The sequence below is a fragment of the Aythya ferina genome, assembly GCF_964211825.1.
Source record: "Aythya ferina genome assembly, chromosome: 8".
In the NCBI taxonomy this organism is placed as follows: domain Eukaryota; kingdom Metazoa; phylum Chordata; class Aves; order Anseriformes; family Anatidae; genus Aythya; species Aythya ferina.
In genome coordinates this window covers 9,018,992-9,039,407 of record NC_140304.1, presented here as the reverse complement: position 1 = coordinate 9,039,407, position 20,416 = coordinate 9,018,992, and the positions used below count along the sequence as shown (strand labels likewise).

At 33.6% G+C, this 20,416-nt stretch overlaps 1 long non-coding RNA gene across 2 annotated transcripts in view; it reads left to right on the top strand.

The window, feature by feature from the left end:
• The window catches only part of LOC311440962, a 252,668-nt gene that overhangs the window by 70,473 nt on the left and 161,779 nt on the right, over positions 1 to 20,416 (top strand). For both annotated transcript variants that reach the window (XR_014695677.1, XR_014695678.1), the window contains exon 2: positions 11,435 to 11,577. This is a non-coding gene — a long non-coding RNA (uncharacterized lncRNA). The remainder of the gene's footprint in view (positions 1 to 11,434; positions 11,578 to 20,416) is intronic.

Sequence of the window (20,416 nt, the reverse complement as noted above, 5' to 3'; positions counted from 1 at the left end):
TTATATAGCTAATTAGATCAATTTCCTGATGTTGAATCTACTGTTCAACACAGAGGTTATATCTTTAAGTCTGTTACATAATGAATTTATTTTGAAAGGCTAACTGTAACTCTGAGGCCTAAAACTCAAGGATTGATAGTATCTTTTAGGAATAGACTTACTTTGTGACCCTAAATATAATTTAAGCATTGTTAGAGCTAAATGAAGAAAAGCTAAGTGGAATAAGCATACCTTTGATACCGAATACACTTGTTTGGTAATTGTATCAGTCCTAAAGATTCACATGCAGCAGCAAGTAGAGCACCAACTTTACAGGGAACTGGCTCCTTATGTATGAGGATATTGACGGACTCCAGTGGAAAGTGATGAACTTCCAAAATTTTCTAGCTATTTAGTGTCAGTGCTTTCATTTAGATAATTTCTTCCAGAATGCCTTGGAATCAGAAAGTCCTCTCAACCGTCCCTTATCATTTTTGCACCCATGCTGTAGGCATGAGGTTCATACACCCCATTGAGTGAACATTCAAATTTACCCTGCTTTAAGCAGGTGAAATAGGATTTTAAACCAAAGGTCTCAGTTGTTGAATTAATTCATGGAGAATTAAAAAAAAGAAAAAAAAAAGAAAAAAAAAGTTTTAATGCTGATAAATTGACTAGTACAGATGATTAAAATCATAGAACCATAGAATGGTTTAGGTTGGAATGCACCTTAGAGATCATCTAGCTCCAGCATTCCTGCCCTGCACAGGGACACCTCCCACCAGACCAGGTTGCTCTAAGCTCCATTCAGCTTGGCCTTGAATGTTTACAGGGGTGGGGAATCCACAGCTTCTCTTGGCAACCTGTAGCTATGGCTTCTTCATTGTGGGGTTCTACTTTAATTCTACAAGTATCATGGGTATGACTACTGTTCACTTCAGATACATTCAAGGATTATTTTTCTGAGATTTTCTTGCCTACAGCTGGATTGCTGTTAGGTGTGTGGAATGGAATGTTGTAGTAGAACTTCACTCCAAAGTTGGGTGGGAAAATTCAGGGATAATAAGTAAATCAAAACTTGCTAGGATATTAAATCATAGTTTTAGCATTGTTTAGTCAGGTTTGCTTTCTGAAAATTGTTGTTATTTACTGATTTAATATGCAATCAAAATCAATAGTCATGCCCTGCAAAACTCTGCTGACCAGGAAAATTAAAAAAAAAAAGATTTTTCTATCAACAATTCTGTTTATTTTAATTGCATTTGATATATATATTTATATCATACCTTTATTTTGTGTTTCTTCCTGTTTCACACACTGGAGCCTTGGTTTGTGGTTTAGCATGGTTTAGTAATGGGAAAAAACAAACAAACAAACAAACAAAAACAGTATTAATGATAGCATAGATAACATGAAGAGTAACTTTTTAGGAGAGGAATCAGTGTGAAAGCTGGCGGATGGATTTTTTTCCCCTCCCAAATTCACACTTATTTATTGCAGTGATAACCAAAAGCCTTGTAAACTGAGTTGTATTGGATTTTCTTCTCATGTTTTTATATTTCCCATTGGGCAAAGCCTCAAAGAGCCTTGATATCTGCATGCAATCCTTTATGAAAGGCAAAAACAGGAAATGAATAGTTTTAAAGTTTGCCAATTCTTGTGGGATTCATACGAGTTTACTAGACCCATAATGCAGTATTTTAAGTATGTGTAGCTTCAATTTAAAATACAAATAAAATCTAAAAGCAGGATATTCAGTAATTACTATACCCCCAAACTCATGTGCCCACTGCTGTTTGGAGTTGAGAAGGAGAGGTTCAGTGTCTTTGTGAAACAGCAGAAGCTCCAAAATAGATTAGTGCTAAATCTCACATCTTTTTAACACCATTCTGACATGTATTAGAACTCAATGGTACGTAATTCTTGGATTAGAAAATTAGGTGTAAATTCTTTATTTGTCTCACTGCTGTGGGTATGAGCTAGACAGTGCTCTCTACCCAAGAAAACCTTTCCTTATTGTTGTATTTGTTTTCATTTGGTTTAACCATAACCCATGGCTAAATATACAGAAATTAGAAATCAGGAAACTTCCTGTGTTTTGTGCAGTTTTTTCATTGCTTCCCTAAATAAAAATCTGCTGTACTGTTCCTAATGACCTCCTTTGGTTTTGAAATTTTTTTTCAGATGAGCAAGGAACTGGAGACTGGTGACTTTCTCTGTGAAGAATTTTCTTTTAATTTTACTTTAAGGAATTTATATGGTAAATGCTTAGCCTCCTGATATCCACTAAATGTTGATCTTGATGGGAGTCTGTCTCTCTTTGTTGGACAAGTCTCTTCCAGTCTGAATCACTGTACTTCACTTGTTTGTAAGCTGAATTTAGACTGAGGAATTCATTTCACGTGAGACAAAGTACACTGCCATTTTCTCTGTCACTGAAACTTCTGTGAAGTAGACTCCAGTGGGTCAAGATAGACTACTTGGTCAAAGGTGATCTCTGGTGAGTGGAATCTGGCTACTGAACAAATCTTCCAATTTCAGGCAAAGCCAGAAAGCAGTTCTATGAAATACCGCAATATATATGTGTGTGTGTGTGTATAGATTTGTTTCATGGTTTCAACAACAACCATGTCTTTTACTGCTATGCCACCTTTAACCAAAGTAATTTCTCAAGTCCAACCCTAATCTTTATTATTTCCTGACATGAATGTTTCTTGGCAACTGACTCTCAAATTTTGGAAAGCCTTGCTCGAAGGAAAAAAAAAATAAAATAAAAAATAAAAAATAAAATAATAATAATAATAATAAAAACAGCGTATTTTCTTTTTACACTGAGCTTCTTTCAAGCTTTTTTTTTCAAATAGTCTTTGGAAGTTAGTCAGTCATCTGTAATAAAAGCCCATGAAAGAGGAGATGTAATTCCTTTAAACTCTTTGAAAATGATAGGCCTAACTACCCAATTTACGTGCAACTTAAGACACTTGGCTGTTTTAAAACTCTATTTCCTTTCAAACCAGTAACATCACTTTCTATACCTTAGAGAGAGAGATGATTTTGAATGTCTTGCAAAATTGCAGAAAAGGTGCTTCTACTACAGAAGTATTTTGTGAAGTATTGTGGCAACTCAGTATTTAAACACAATTTGAAAAGTACATTTTGTTTTATTTTATTTTACCAATATCAATCCAATAGCTACGATCAGTAAAAACTGTGGCTGTCTGTCTGCAAGAATTATATGTAATTTCTTTGCAACTTTTTCATTTAGCCATAAGAACGCTTGAGTTGCACCGACGACATCCGTGCAGTAAGTGAACATTACTGACATTCACTGGGTATAAAAGTGGTCTTCAGGGAAATAACAGATGAGTTAAGGAAATGATCCAAGTCAGGTAAATGTGTGATAATTTACTGAATTATTCTAGAAAGGAAATTGTAACAAAAGCTTGTTGGAAGAGCCAGAGAAGCCCCTATTGCAATAAAATAGTAAATGGAGTCTGTTGAACAGTGTAATTAATAATTTAATCATGACTAGTGAAAAAATAAAGAATTACCTTGTTCTAGAGTCAATTGTCTGAGCTACAAAAGTTTTGCTTATGGAGCTTCGATACTTGACCTGAGGGGGGGGGGGGGGGGGGGAGGGGGGTGTGGACAAGAAATACTGTGGATGCTTTAGGTATTAATTGCCTGTCTTTTTCACAACAGTTTGCGTAAAGATATATAGGAAGTTATGATATAACATGAAATATTGTGAGCTGATAACTGATGATGGATCAAATTATTGTTTATCAAATTTCTGAAAGTGTCAGAGAGAGTGGAATTTGAGGGTATTGTCGCTTAACCTGGTAAGCAGCTCAGCAGCACAGTGTTCACTGCAAGATACATCGCCAGTGGGATAGCGGAGAGAATTGGGAAAAAGAATATCAAAAGCTTGTGGGTTGAGATAAAGACAGTTTAATAGGACAGAAAAGAAAGATAAATAATAATAATAATAATAGTAATAATACTTACTTACAAGTCAAGTGATTCACAGTGCGGTTGCTCACCACCTGCTGACTGATTGACTGATGCCCAGCCTGTCCCTGAGCAGCGGTCACCACCCCACTCCCCCCAGCCATCCCATATAATCGTTCAGCATGACACCACATCGGATGCAACATCCCTTTGGCCACCTGGGATCAGCTGTCCTGGTTCTGTCCCCTTCCAGCTCCTCATGCCACCCAGCAGGCAGGGCAGTGTGAGAAGCTGACAAGTTCTTACACAAGCAGTGTAAGCACTGCTCTGCAACAATTAAAACATCAGCATGTTTTCAATGATATTCTCATCCTAAATCCAAAACACAGCACATACTAGGAGGAAAATTAACTCTATCCTACTATATCCTAGCTGAAACCAGGACAGGGGGACAGTCTGTTTCCTGTTGTCAGCTAGGGTAAAAAACAAAAACAAAAACATACAAACAAACAAACAAACAAAAAAGTGAAAATCTGTCATTTTGTCTAGTGTTCTGAACATCCATGATACCCCTCTGGAGGATTAGTACGCTTGTATGGCACAATGCTGGCTGGCCCAATATTTCACAAGTTGCACAGGGGCATGTAACAGGCAGACATTCAAAAAAAGTAAATAAATGTCTTACTGAAGTTCTTAAAGGATGAAGGGATTTCATTTTTACTGATTAAAAACAAATACAGAGAAAAGCATCTACTGTTAATTCTATCTGGTATTACTATTAACTAATAAAAAGAGGAAAATAAACAGTGTACTGATAACATAAAATTTTCAAATAACCCATAGCTTGGTTTGTATTATTAGTTTTGTGAAGACTATAGGTGATATTCAAGGAGAAAATATTAAATTGTTTCATTAGTTTCATGTCTCTGTTTCCAGGTTTAACTGAGTTAGGATTTGATGAGTTTAACAGAATTACTATCGACTGATTGTTGCTGTTGGAACACAACCACATTATACTTCTAATTTTATAGATTTTTTTTTAGTTGACTTGGTATTATGTTGTGATAAAGGGTCCTTTCACTCAACTCAACCAGTGAAGGAGTAAAAAAAAAAAAAAAAAAGAGCCTTCTAGGTAAGACATGTTCTCCCTTACTTGCCTCTGGATAGTAGAGTGCCAACTTATATATAAACTATATTTACTATACAATTATCTAAATAGAATAACCATGTTGTTGCAGAAACCAAAGCAAGTTTCTGTGTGGATTACTGACCCCTAGCAACTGTGACTTCAGCTAAACACAACTGTTCAGTTCTGTTTTGAACAGTTTCTCATAGATTTTTCTATTTGCACATGAAATCTGATTGAATTATACACCTTAGTGTTTTCTTGTTCCCTTTCACTGAAAAATAGGTGAGAGGAAAATTAGGTTCGATTTATCTTGTGCTTGTGATTGAACAGAACTGGCAATGAAAATTTTGGCTCATATCTGAAGGCCATTCAGGCTCACATCTGAAGGAAACAGCCTAGAACCTACATCTGTAATACAGCATATAACTCATTGTGGTTATAACTGTTTTTAAATTTTGTTGTAGATGCAATTTGAATTTTGTGTGTGTACATGTGTAATAAAAATAAGCCTTAATAAAAATGAAGAGAAAAAAGTGACTTTCTTTCCTTGCATCTCACTTCTGTGAGCTAGTCCTTGGAATGCCTTTGTGATCTACAGCTTTTGCTGTCGTTGGAGATATTTTACATGAGTTTTGAAAGACAAAAATGTAATTATTTATGAAGCACTCTAAGTGTGTTTTTAAAAGAAAAAACATGGATTCATAAAGAGTTTATGTGGAACAAGGTCACTATAGCTATGTTGCATGGAGAGAGACTTTAGAGAATCAGTTGACATAGGAAACCTTCAAAGGCTGAGGACCAATAAATGGAGAGAAATGAGAATGAGGAAAAAATGGTTTAAAGGCTAAAAAGCAATATAAAAGAGAGTCTTGACATAAATCAAGAAGGGAAGAGTAGAGGATTAAATAGAGAATGAAAAAACTACAACTGAATGTAAAAGAAAAAATAGAGCTGATATAAAAGAGGCATAGAGCTTTAGGATGTGGTGAAAGTGAAGTGATGAGAGAGAGCCTCTTTCAAGGGAAAAAAAAAAAAAAAAGAAAAAAGAAAAACAACCAAAAAAAAAAAAAAAAAAAAAAAAACAATAATGTTGTGGTAGCCTAGTCAGGACAGAAGGAAAAGAATGATTTGATTTTTTATTGGTTTTTTTTTTTTTGATAATCGGTAGGTGATGGAGAAGTAATATGTGATAGTAGTTTTAGTTGGTTGGCTTTGAAATTTAAAACTGGAAGAAACCTCCTGGATTGCTCAGTCTAATCTTTCTATTTTAAGCAACCACATCATGCTATTCCTTTTCTAACCTGTCTTGGAGTCTTCCTCTTCCATAGATTTTGTAAGCAGCTAAGGGCTACATTAAGCTGTTGAAGTCAATTGATGCACCACAGGTGAAATAACTAGTGAGGAAGTAAACAAGCCAAATAATAGGATATTATCTATTGGTATGAAGAAGGCAGGAAGAAAATGGGAAATGGATGCTTGCTTTCAGTAGTTGAAAAACAAGTATTGTAATTTATTATTATTATTGACAGTCTTTTAACCTTATTTAGCATTATATGGTTCATTAAAGGCTACTTTCAGAGTATAAGAGTCTGAAAGAAGAAAATACTGTGTTTGGTTTTGGTTCTTAAGTCTCTGATAGAAATAAATGATTATTAGGAACAAAGAAATGAGTGGGAATTAGTTATTCTTTTTTTAATATGAAAAGCATAATAAATAGTGATGGAAACTACTAATTTCTTGAATAAATGTTGTGTAGCTATGATACTATATTGGAAACCTTTTATTTTACTTTTTTTATATTAAAAATTCTATATTTTCCTTGTGGTTTTAAAAAATCCTGGATATTCTTGAGAAACAAATGTAATTAATCACATCTTAATTATGTGATTAATAAAGAGCATCTGTGAACTAGAAATGAGGATATTAAACAATATTTTAGATTTAAAATCATTTAGCAAGTTGCTTAGATGGTGAACTTCTTGTAGGGATGACTCTGTCTTCCTGAAGCACAAAAACTTACAGCAAACTATATTTTCCAGACTTCATAGTGGCAAATAGCTGTGTCATTTGCAGTGTTATAGTCCGGGAAGTAATAGAAGGGACATACTGTCCCCCAATAACTGTTGGTTTTTGGAGACAAAATTCTCCATGGGTTTAGAGAGTAGCATAGAGACAGAAACTGCCGTAGGCTAAACCCAAGAAGTTGTCAGAAAGGTTTTGGAAAAAAGTGGAGAAGTGTCTGTAATAGCCGTCAGGATGTCACAACCACAGGGAAAGATATGACTGCAGAATTAATTGGATTACTCAGTTACATCCCAGTTGCTCTGGAAACTTATAGTAATGCTTCCTGTGTCAACACAAAGATGGAACAAAATAATTTGATAGTTTGTTTTTTTGTTTGTTTGTTTGTTTTTTGTAAATCATTCATTGTGCAATAAATATTTCACAAATCTTTTCTTACTTTGTGGGATTTTCAGCACATTAGTCCTGATTTCTATAAATATGTTCTATAAATATTTTCATTAATTCATTATGCTGTTTGGACATATATAGAGTGTTATTTATAATAAATGTCCTGACAGAATAAGTGTCCTGCTCCCACAAGGAGGCGTATGTGCGTAGATCTACTGAAGGTGTATTTAAAATTTTCTAATACAGTTTAACGTACAAAATCTGAGTTTTAAATTCAATTTAAAAAACTTTTTAAAATATCCTCAGAACAATCTCTGTTAACAACTGAATAGGAATAGGTAAAGGTTTTCACTCTTTTCTGTTGTCAGGATCTTTATAATATTTTTGAGTGCCATTTCATGTTCATTCAGATATTGTTCCATTTACAGCAGATAGTATTAGATACTCCAGTTTTCTATAAAATTTTCAAGACTGATGCAGGAAGGATATAGAACATGCAAAGAAAACTGTCTTGCTAATAGTAGGATATATTAGATTATTGAAAATACTCTCAACAAAGTAGATTAGTACCTTACATGAAGCTAAGAATAGGAGAGAGTTTCCAGAAGGTTTCCTCTAACTAAAAAGGGAAACTTTTAGAGCTGAAGACTAATTTCGGATGAAGATGTAGATATTTGTGCTAGAAGTCAATAGTATAATGGCAAGCATCCAACAAAGAAACAATGGCAACTTGTAGGATATCTATCACATTGCAAAACTATTTTTCATTCAGATGCCTGTCTTCATCTCCATTCAAGTAACTGTTAATTTATTTACAAAAAATAATAGTGTTTTATGATTAGTCCTTAAGTTTTTTTCTAGCTGAAGTATCTATGTGTCAGCATAATCAGACAGAACAGTTATAGAATATGCCTAAACAGATGGAACATTAAAATAAGTATAAGTTTTAGTTGTACATCATGCTAGAAAAGATGAATAAAATAGGCATAAAACCAGATGCAGCTGTTGAGGATTCTATATGGGATTGAACTTCTTTCTTGTGCTGTTATATCTGGAATCCTTTAGAGGATTGTGAAGGAGATTTGTATCCAGAATTTTACCAGTAAAAAAACAGGTTCTTTTTTTTTTTTTTTTTTTTTTTTTTTTTTTTTTTTTCTGTATAATCTAGGACTGAACAATTACTTTCTGTAAATTTTCTTAATGAATTATTTTAAATAACTTAAAAGCTATTTAAACATTAAATTCTATTTAAAAACATTAAACTACATTAACTAATTGCTAACAGTTAGCATTACTAACTAGTAATGCTAGTACTATAAGCAGGCTTTCCAATCACAGGTGGTTCATTTACATTCACCTGTCTTGCTTACTTGTAGTATTTGTGGCTATATATCATGCTGCTGAGAAGCTGAAAAAAATATATTTTAAAGAGTTATATAGTAAAATTCAGGAGCTTTTCTTGTTGTTTTCATAAATTGAAATTGAAATAGATCGTAATTTTTATAAGTAAGCCAAAGTGAAGTCAAATACTGAAGTCCGAGCCTGAAGAAATAGCTTAACATGAGGATGAAAAAATGTAATCAAAAGAATACATCTTCATTCACTTTTTTGTGGATATTAGGATCAGCTGGAAAAGACAAATTAGCCTTAAATATGCAGATCATCAAGATTTTATGATTTTAGTGCTTAATTCATGATCCAAAACTAAGCAACAGTAAATGCACCATCTGGATATTTAATGATTATAATCTTTTTTGAGTTCTGTTGCTATGCTTCCCAAAGTCTGTTTTTCTCATTTGTATCCCTTTGTCAGTCAGTGTTAAAGTTGACTGGTCATGTGGTTATTTAGGACTTCATTTTGGTGAGGAAAATTACAGATAATGTTAATTACTTCTAGAAAATTTGTAAGGCTGTCTTTTCCATGCATTTTCCATTCATTGTTAACATTTCAGCATGTGCCACCTAAGTTTTTTTTTCAAGATCTTCTAAAAACATTGCAGATGATTAGGAAAAGAACTCGACTTTGTATAAGTCTCCTGCTGAAAGATCTGGAAGTGAGCTGTGATGACTGATTTTGGTTCATGACCCATTATTCCCTTAGTTCAAGCACAGTAACCTGTAGAATTTTACAGGAGGAAATAATAGTTTATAGCTATCACTGGCAGCACACTATGCAGAGTGTGATCAGTTTTGATATATTTTCCTTGGTTATAGGCAGGCTAAAATTTTTCTCAAATAGCAGTTGGAATGTGTAAGCAAGGTGAATGTCAAACTGAACAAATAAGAAATATGTAAAGCATAGGTGTATGATAATTAAAAAAAAAAAAAAAAAAAAAAGTCACACCTTTACCAGTGGCAGTGTCTTTTCTCACTTGTTATATATCACAAAATAGATGTGACTTTTGGATGCTGTATCCAAGTTTGTGTGATCCACATTTAAAACTTCCCTAGAAACTCAGAATATGCAAAGGAATGAGATTAGTTGAAAGTACAGCTAGAAGATAGCTTGAAGAGTTAGACAAGGTTCGTCATAGTGTCAATTCACATTTAAAGACTTTCTAAAAAAGAATTTCTGAAAGCACAATTTTTATTTTGCATGGAAAATATTCTGAATTGAGCTGTGTAAGCCACTAGAACTTTAAGAATTATTTCTGGAGTCTATCTCATCTAACTTTCTTGTCTAACTGTCTGTAACTGTGTTAGTTACACTTTCCTGTGCAACTTTCTAACTGTTACTCATATATAGATTATGTATTGTACATTACCTACACATTTGGAATTCTGTTGATGTTTGCTGGCTACCTGTTTCTAGCTCTTGCAAATGAAAAATTATTCAATTCTCTCTACACACAGTTGTCAATGTTTTTTGACTTGTGTATCAGTCTACTAATTCAGGGAGCTATGTGCCTGCGGATTAAAGAGAAATGAATGGAGAGAAAGATCTGACAAATTTTGTGTAATTTTAGTTGTTAGGAAAAAGCTTTTGTTACTTTAGAACCATTAATTACTTTGGATTCTAGCTCCTAGGCACTTAGATAGTTGCTTGGCTCTGAAAGATTATGAGAAGAAGAAAATAAAGGCTTACTGACTGTCATTTTCTTAGTTTCAACTGCAAGCAAACTTTGTGAAATGTTTGAGCTAACTTTTTATAATGTGAAACAATTGTGGCTAATGATGGAATGACAAGACTGATTATATCGCAAATTAAAAACATAATGAAAGTGGGGAATTTTTCAAGCCTGCTGGCATTTTACTGCTATGTAAAGAAGCACAAAAAGTATATTTTCCACTAACATATAATTTTTATATAAGAGATTAAATCTGTATGTTCATGGCCCATAATTGCTAATAATTTTCCAAGCTGAAGGAAGAAAAAAAAATGATTATTTCTCTTTAAGACTCATTTTCACCAAAACTTATGCAAAGTGTTGTGTTTTTTTCTCCTTTTTTTTTTTTTCTTTTTTAAGTTATTTACCATTTCCTGCATTAGTAAATGTTCAATTCCTCAGCCAATGATCCTGAATTTTAATAAGTGAATATCTTAAATTTGAAACACTAGTGTCTGCGTCATCTTTTTACCTACCGTTAAAATCGGTAAGACAGTAGCTTTCAAGAAGAATCTTAATTTTTCAGCAGTAGCTATTGTCTGAATCTGGTAAACATTTATTTCTTCTTCTGCAGCTATGAACTTCAAAAGGAAAGAATGTGAAAACAAAGTATTAGATACTCTTCAAATCACCAATATAGATTTCCTTTCACATATACAGACTTGAGCTTAAATGAGGAAATTGTAAGATATCATATATTAATGAAACCAAAAATCAGAAGTAGGAATGGAAGCTTAAATGGCAATAGTTTGCTAATATGGTAGACAACCAGGGATATGCTTTGCTATACATGTGAATAACTCCAATATCCCTTTCTTTGGGTTACATATTCTTGTGTTTGTTCTTTCCTTTTTAGGAACCTGTTTCTGGCCCCATGGTGTTACATACATTTAAGGAATCAAAACTATTCCAATCGGTTCCTCCCAAGAAGCTACAGAAGAGCTAAAGAGAACAGTGCATGCTTCGTGTGAATGAAGAACATTGCTGATCCACAGCTAGGTAAGAGGAAAGGAAACTTTCTATGATATATGCTTCTCAGCCACAACTCGGAGCAGTCAGTATCAACCCAGGGACAGCTCCACCCACTTAATCACTTTTATAATTTATATACACTGTTGTAGCGGCATTTATTTTTTTCCTTTGCCCAATTACACTTACCTATTAAAGTGTATGATTCTTGAGTCTAGTTTGATTTAAAAATCAAATTTCTGTCAGTGATGTTCTAAGTCTCATTATCTCTATTTACCCTTGCACTTCACAATGATCTGCAGTCCTGTTAATGGAAGTATTTTGTCTTTGAAATGGAAGTATTGCGTATTTGATTTTGTTCTCTTTTTTCATCCCCAAAATTTGTATGTAGCTTTCATGTGAAGTGGATCATTCTTATCTGTTATCACACCTACAAATTTCTTTATCTGAAACTTGCAAGCTTAAATTTTCTGTGCTCTCATTTCTGCAGAAATAGGAAGCCAAATAGGGGAAAACGAAAGCAAGTGGCTTTAAGAGTACAGATGTCCTAGACTTGGAAAGTATTCCTAGCAGAAATGCAACTTCTGTAGTCAAAATGGTCTTATTACTAATTAGCATATTCTGAATCCCTCATGGGTATATATTGTGTCAGCAAAATGAGTTTTCTTCAAGCAACTGTAGTGACTTAATTGTTCTTATATCTATATTAGAGACAGTCAACTCCTCATGTCACTGTTCATCTACATATGCAAATAAAAGCTTGAAAAGTAAACATGGCTTGAGGCCAAGAATATAGAGAAGTAGGTTGCAAAAACATCAGTACTGTGTTCATGGGATAAATATGTTAACCTAAAATTTGTGTTGGCTTTTCATTTGAAAAGCTGTCACACCAGCTGGGTTTGGGACAAAAGAAGTTTGTCTGGGAACCAGGTATGAAATGCAGTCATGTGAACTGGTAGACAGTGTTTTTCCAGTGAAGAACATCAAAACAGCTGAAGACAGTCTGATATCCACTTTCTCAAAATTTTTCACTCAATTCTTTCCTATAGCATCCAAAACCTGGCACCCTGTGGGCGAACCTTTTGTGATTGATTATTGTAGCATAGACTGCTAGTGAAGGATAAAACAGATAGCATAGACTGCTAGTGAAGGATAACATAGATAGCACAGACTGCTGTGAAGAGTCTGCTTCTCAGCAAGTTCTCTAATACGTTATGTAACATTTAATAATGTGATGATCAAAAATCATGACTAATTGAAGCAGTGTGCCATACTGAAAACTTTGGATAATCCTGGGATGCCAAAACAGGTAGAAAAAAGTTCTTCATATGGCGGTTTTCAATTTGTGTGCAGACCACCGGAACATTTTACCAGTGATTTCTTAGAATGACTTTCTCATTTTTGGTGTTCTCTTGATTCCTAAGAAATATGGTACTGTATTGTGGAGCAAAGAGGTCGTGAAGAATCCAAAACTGCATTAATGCAGGATGACATGAGACAGGAACTAGTAGACTTTAGCCCGCTGAACAAATATTAGTGAAATTTCTCAGCAGACCTTTATAAAAATAATCTTAGTGCCCTGGTTTAGATGAAATGCCAACAATTTGAAATGCCTTTGCAAAGGAAATAACAGATTCGGTTGATTACAGACTTAGGGTGAATAATGGAACAAGTTTGATATGCTGTTCCCTACTAGATATCTTGGGGGAAAAACAAACTGTAGCACTGAAGGTAGTCTAGAGCATGTACTAGATTAATGAAATACGCAGAATTTAATAAATGGAAAAGTTCTTCTGCTATTAGGTAGACCTGACAGTTATTGGAATCATATAGTAAAGCTATTCAGTTGGAAAAAATCATAAATAGCCTACTGTTGCCTCTAGCATTTGTTGCATTGTGTTGAAATGGCTCCTCAGAAAATTATAAAATATATTAATGCATAGAAATGACCACACACAGGAACTATTTTTCTTGGCATGCTGTTTATAGCCTGAGAAAAAAATAATAATGAGTTTGGTGAGCTAAGTGACATCTATATTTTAAGTATTGCTGTTCCTGTAATATTTTTTTTCCATTTGCCATGTTCCTTTGTTACTTAGGAGAAACTAGAAATGAATACTAATTAGTCACAATGAATATTTGATGTAATACTACTCTTTTCTTTTTAAGCCAGCTTCATGTTTTTCTTCCAGATGTGATACTTTCTCTCAATGGCTTATATTGTTCATTATGACTAAATGAATAAGTATTTTTCGACAATACCTGCCCTAAAGGCAGGCTCATACATACTATCATCATGAGCTTCATAAACCTTCTTCCTTTTATTATATTTTTTTCCCTGAAGTGTACTTCAATGATCTGAAAAAAAAAAAAATAATAATAGAATGAAAAATCTGGAAAAACTTATAAGAAACTCAGTAGTGACAAATGAAAGGCAACACACTTGGATAGGAGTAACTACTTTTCACAGATACAAGATGGTGAATAAAAACTGAAGCAGCTTTTTGGCATTATTTTTAGCTCTTGTGGCTTTTACTTTGATTGATAGAGTTCTAATTAAAATTTTAGGAAGTAATAAAAAGGAGAATAACAATTTTTACTAATAGTGTGCTAGCTAAATTTTGTGCTTATGCTTCCATTATAGAATCTTTTTTTCTTTTTAGTTTTATTAAGACACGAAGATTTTATAAGTTGAAACTGTAAAAGTCTGTCTAGTGTAATTAAATATTACTTTTTTCACTAAAACAATAACAATGATCAGAACTTCAGTATGCGCCTAGTGACCTCACTGCATCACTATTTTAAAAGATGTTTACTATTCTGTGAAATAATATTCTGCTTAGAAAATTGAACTTATAGAATTATCTGTTTTTATTCTCATAAACAAGTGGAAGTTTGTACACATTGACTGTTGTAGGAGTTGTGTAGTATGGTGGAGTGGGAAGAAAGCTGCTGTGTGCCCATCTGCTAGATATACTAAAATGCAAAAATGGACTGTTGGTCTTCTTGATCTCTTTAGTCTTAACATTATTAGCAAAGTGGAAGAAAGATGGGACAAGTTGGAAATAGTCTAAAAATGGTTTTCATCTTTGGATCTTTAATTTCTGGTAGTTCTGAACAATAGTTTATTACACTGTTTTTCTTGCTTTGATTTGTGATGTGTACTTAAAGCAAGGTCAGGATCCTTAGCTTGCATTCTGGTAGCTTCACTCAGTGACTTCTTGGGGAATAAAAGTGTAAAAGGTAATGAATCAGGTAATGAATGATCCTCCACTTTAAATGGAGGATGATCGATGCATATTCCCATTCCAATGTACAGAACTGTGAACCACTAGGAAGGAAAAATTCATTGTCCAAGAACTTCTCTTCACATTTGCCACTGCAGACTTACTTATCTACTTATAATTTAGAATTGAATGTATGATCTCTTAACCTCAATAATTCTAAATGATCTCTGCTCACCCATGAGGCAAGCTTTCTCCTAATGGATTGATAGGTGGTGAGATTTAGCTGTTACTTATTTTTATTTTGTACTGTATGTTTACTCTGAAGTTGGTAATAACATATGTTAACTTAAATTATGTGTAGGTGCTCAAAGTGAGTGAGTGTTTTTTACAGTAAAAACATTAATAGCAGAAACCTCTGAGGGAGCTAGTTACATGAGGTCAATAAATTCTTGACCTTGTCAAGCTTGGCTTGGTATAGCTATTGTTCAACTGAAATAGCTTTTCAAATAAACAGAAGTTGTCATAGTTTTCTTCCATTTTTCATTTTTTAATACGAAGCAATATTCAATGACCAATATTTTTGATTCATGATAAAAAATGGTATTTGAAATCAAGAATTGAACTGAGAACTATTACCTGAAGCAGTAGATTTTGTATTGTTTCTTCTTAGACTGTGAGGCTGGAAAGTTTAATGTTTTTCATAAAATAAATAAATAAATAAATAAAATGGAGGGAGTAGTGTTGCTAACTTAGAAAAACAAACAAACAAACAAACAAAAAACTGTTAAAATTTCACCTGATGTTTCTCAATCAAGCCATAATTACTTGATCATACAAAAAACATTAGAATTCTTTAATGTTAACTCATTTTCTCAACTAATTTCTTGAGATATATTTCCATTAAGCATTTAAATTAGTTTTACAGTCTGAAATTCCATGATATCTTTACAGTTTGCAGTGTAATATTCAGAGAGAATTTCATACTGGTTTTAGTTATAAAAGCCTTCCAAATCCACTGCATTAAAACCTGAAGGTACCCCTTTTGTTTGTATGATTATTCTGTTTAAAAGGGAGGGTTTTTTTTTAAGCACAATAAAACTGCCTATGTAGGTTCAGTTACCTTTTTTAGCCTCAAGGTGGAACCTGAAGTACTTGTCAGAAGAAGCAAATAGTCTGAGATGGTAGTTGCAATTGTGTCTTACACAGTGAAGATTCACAGTTTCTGGCACATGGTCTTTACAGGAAAATTCAATTGATTTGTACAGTTTGCAAGACAAGTTCTCAAAATTTCATTTGCCTGTGAAACTACTTGAATTTGCTGCATCTGTCACAACAAGGCAATTTGAATAGTGCACAGAAATATTAATTTATATATTTAAATTTAGTCTTCTATATATTTTTTTAAATTAGATGCTACATCTATTACTTTTTATCACAGCACACCATAGAGAGTGTTTCTCACAGCAACTAGAATATGCCTCAAGCTGTTATGTGCAGTTTATAAGCTATTATTATGACATGAATAACAAAGATATATAGATATATTTTTGGAAGTGTACGGGAAAGGTAAATGAATGGTTTTACTGATAAGATAAACAGACAAATGAAGTATTACATTTTATAATTAAAGTTGATAGTTTCAGGATTAGTCAGAAGCCCATAATATAGTCTTATCTTCTTATGTGCTCAGTGTATGCTACAAAAACCTAAGAATACTCTCAGGAAGTAAGTGACAATCTTGACTGACAATCCAGCAAAGATTTTAACAACTGGCATATTTTGGATTGAAGCTTTAAAATTTCCTTTTCTTAGACAGAAAATTAGATCTAAGTAAGACCAGATGACTACCATTTGAAGGCATCATTAAGCAGCATTTAACAACAACACAAAGACCTAAATGATTGTAGCCTGATTTTCTGCTGCTGATATGTATAGAAGTCTTGGTTTTGGCATCATACCTGAAAAGTCAATTAAGTGTCGGTGGATATGTGTCATTTCCAGTGTTGTTCTCAAGGTGTTTTTTTAGTAGAAGTAATAGGTGCTGTAGGGAAATCTGAGCACAGAGCAACCTTGCATTGTCTGTTGTGGATCACCGTTTTATTACAGTGCCTGACAATGAAGCCAGTCTGTTTGGTAGGATCTGATAGTGTCTTTTTTCTTTATTACATACTGGATTACTGTCATCCTCCTCAGTGAGACCGAGGGCTTGTGTCACACTGCTGCTTTTTGAAAGGTCTAATTGTCCATTGATTTGTCCATCCTTGCAGAACAACAGCACTGAGCAAAAGAAAAATATTCTAAAGTATGACTTTAAAAAATAAAAAATAAAATTGCCTTATGTGCAACAGTTGTTCACGTCCCAAACCAATTCTAGTGAGCATGAAGAATTGAGAGAGTTGAATCCTCTCTTCTTCAGGACAGACTTGCAAGCCTTTTCTTTCATTGAGCAGTTTATTGTGATAGCTGTTGTTAGTGCTCTGTTGCAGTGCTGAAACAAACCTATCCCCTAAACACATGCTCTTTGGTCGTTTGTCAACTCTGCCACTACTAATTATGCCATGATGCCATGATTTGTTGGCATGTGCATATTTGATGGAGCTGTCTGTACTCTGGGCACAACTGTGTACAATTCCATGTATCTTCAGATCACTATCCTGTAATTCTAAATGTTATCTTGTCCTTGTGAAAGGAAGGTATGAATATAAAGTATATTAACACCACTGGTAAACTTTCCATGCACAATTCATTTTCTGGATCTGTCAGTCATACACTTCATAGTATTATTGAATCATTGATAGAAGATAGAAAGTTCTGCTGACTACAGAACATTTAAAATAACCTTTATTTCTGCCTAAAAGTAGGTCTATATTACCAATATTTTATGAAGAGCAAACTTCGGTCACTTCTCTGTTTAACTCCACCAAAGGAGAATGAACCTTAGGGAATTTGTGAAAATTTACAGAAAAAAAACGTTCACAGAAGACGATTGTAGGAAAAGCATTTCCATAGCTCCAAATGAGACTAAGCAAATGCATGGTTTTATACTGCGTCACTTTCCTCTCAAAATCACCAGTATTAACAGCATTTAAAGTATATAGGAATGTACATGAGAAAATCACACTAGAAGTGGGATTGTTAGAAGAAAGACAATACAAAACCTGAGGATAAGGGGGGAATCCTTCAGTAATGGTAAATCCTACACTGTTTGTCTCTTCTGTCTCTGAACAGCAAAAGCTGTCTCTTACTTGTCGGCACTAGTGATGCCCAGGTAGTCAGAAATAAATGGTTCACTAGCTGTCATTGTGACAACAAATCATTTTAACATTTTAAATCTTTCATATATCTACCAGCATGGCACATACCTATAGAAATACGGATACGAATAGATTTAGATATATGGATGTACTGTGTTGGTGTATCTTTTTACTTAAGGACAAAGAGGATATAAAATTATTAGGTAACTATTAGAAAACTATTTTTTTTGAATTTTTCATAATATGGCCTAAAACTGAGTGTTGTAATTATGATATTTGGGGGAAATAAATTCAACTGAATACACAAAACCTGATGACCATGTCAGCTCCAAGCTGTCATCAGTGTGCTTGCCTTCCTACCTGCCTTCCTGCTAGCTCTTGAGATTTGCTGTAAGCCCAAAACAAGCACTGTGTAGGTGTTAATTAATCTAATAAAATCACAAACAGACAGTTAAAGTGTAATGAAATGCAGATCAGCCCTGTGCTTGCAATGCAGTATTTATTCCTAAAATTAGCAATACTGCAAAAGTCTCAAAGTCCATTCTCTTAGCTTGATCTGTTTGCTTTTTTGTGTCTTCAATTTTTAACTGATAAGTTCATAGAAAAATCATTAGATTTGTATTGAAGTAGTGTCCTGAAAAACATCTCTTGTTAGAGCTTCTTGAGTGATTAATGTTAAATACATGCTAGGGAAATTCATTGTACTAAAAAGTTTATAACCTAGATAAGGATAACCTTTAATAGCAATTGCAAAACCTACAGGCCACAGACCAGCTCTAGCTATTATTTCAGGTATTTATATTTTCCATCGGGGTTGACAACGATGGTGGTTACCTTATATAATTAAAAAGGAGTATGTTCTTAAGTCTTTTGCTAAACTGGTGCTAGAGGAAACTTCTTAGAATAGACAGAGTGAGATAGGAAGAAAAGGTTGTTTTTGAGCAACTTTTTTTATCATTTGCTAATCTATGAGGCATTCCCTTTTGAGTCTTAATAGTGGTTTTAAAGTAGGGGGGTTGAGCATAAAGTGTATTTTTAATTTGTTTGAAATGGACATTAAATTAATATATAGTTTCCTTATTTGGGAAACTGAAAATTTAATTTTACTTGGAATTGAAAATAGCCTTGGAATTAGCCAGTGTATCTTACTAATATTTTCCTTTCTTCACTTTTTTTTTTTTTCTCTTATTTTCTTTGTACTGTTTCTGCATTTATTGAGAGCTTTATAATTTTTTTCATTTAACTTCTAAAGCATCTCATCCTCATTTAGTGACTATCTTGTTTTTCCTTGGACTTCAGATCCTAGTTTCTCATTTAAATAGCTTCTCTTCTCTCTGACCACCTTCAACGTTATCTGTCACTTTTTTTTGGATAACACTGGTTTACTGTTTATTTCTATTCATTTTTGTTTTTCTGCAGACTTTAAAGGTTCTTATCTACTCAACTGCTTTTGATTGCTTTATTTTTATTATTCCACATCCTCCTGCATAAGCATATTTTTCCTTCTAGTTGAAGTCCACAGCTATTCACAACATTAAATAACAAATATCTGCAGATGTAGGTTCCTCTTCAAGACTCTGGTGTTTTCCCAGAACATATTTTCTATATTTGTTAAAGACAATGATTTGGAATTTGTGAAAGACAGATGATTTCTCTTTTTTTGGCCACTATTGCTGAAATGAGAATTGAATGGAAAAATTCTCTTGTAATTGTCCTGCTGTAGTCAATATTATGCTTTGCTCTTCAATTTTGCTCTTCAAATGCAGTCCAAATCATCAAGGTGATAAAAATGAATACAACAGAGTGGGTCCATTGTGACTCACAGGAATGTTAGCATTACAGTCCTTTAGAAGAAGGTTTGATTGCTTGTTCAATATGCTTTCAATTATAGAATGGTGGGAAAAGTAACCCTTTCTGTGTGTGTGTGTGTGTGTTAATGTTATATGTGTATCATCCTTGTTACAAAAAAAAATGAGCATAATTTTTCCAACTGAAAGTAACTGGAGTTAATTGTTAGTTGCCAATTATTACAGAGTGGTCTTTCCCAAGACTGATTCCAGAATCTTGGATTTTATATGCAGTATCTATTACTTTGAGCATAGAAATCTGTCTTGGTACTTACTTTAGATTTCACGTTATTCATTTTTAAGAGGTTGTATGTAATATATTCACCAAGATGCAATCCTCTCTAGTGAATTTCTGTAAAATCACAGCTTCACAAATAGCAATGCTATTTATCTGTTTGCTCATGCCAATAAATGTAACTATATGTTTTTTGTAGAGGGCAAAAGTCAGTATGAATTTTCCAAGTCTTTTCCCCCAGAAACTCTCTTCATGCTGATGTAAGTCCTGGAGATTTTAAAATGTGATGTATTTATGTGTAATAAA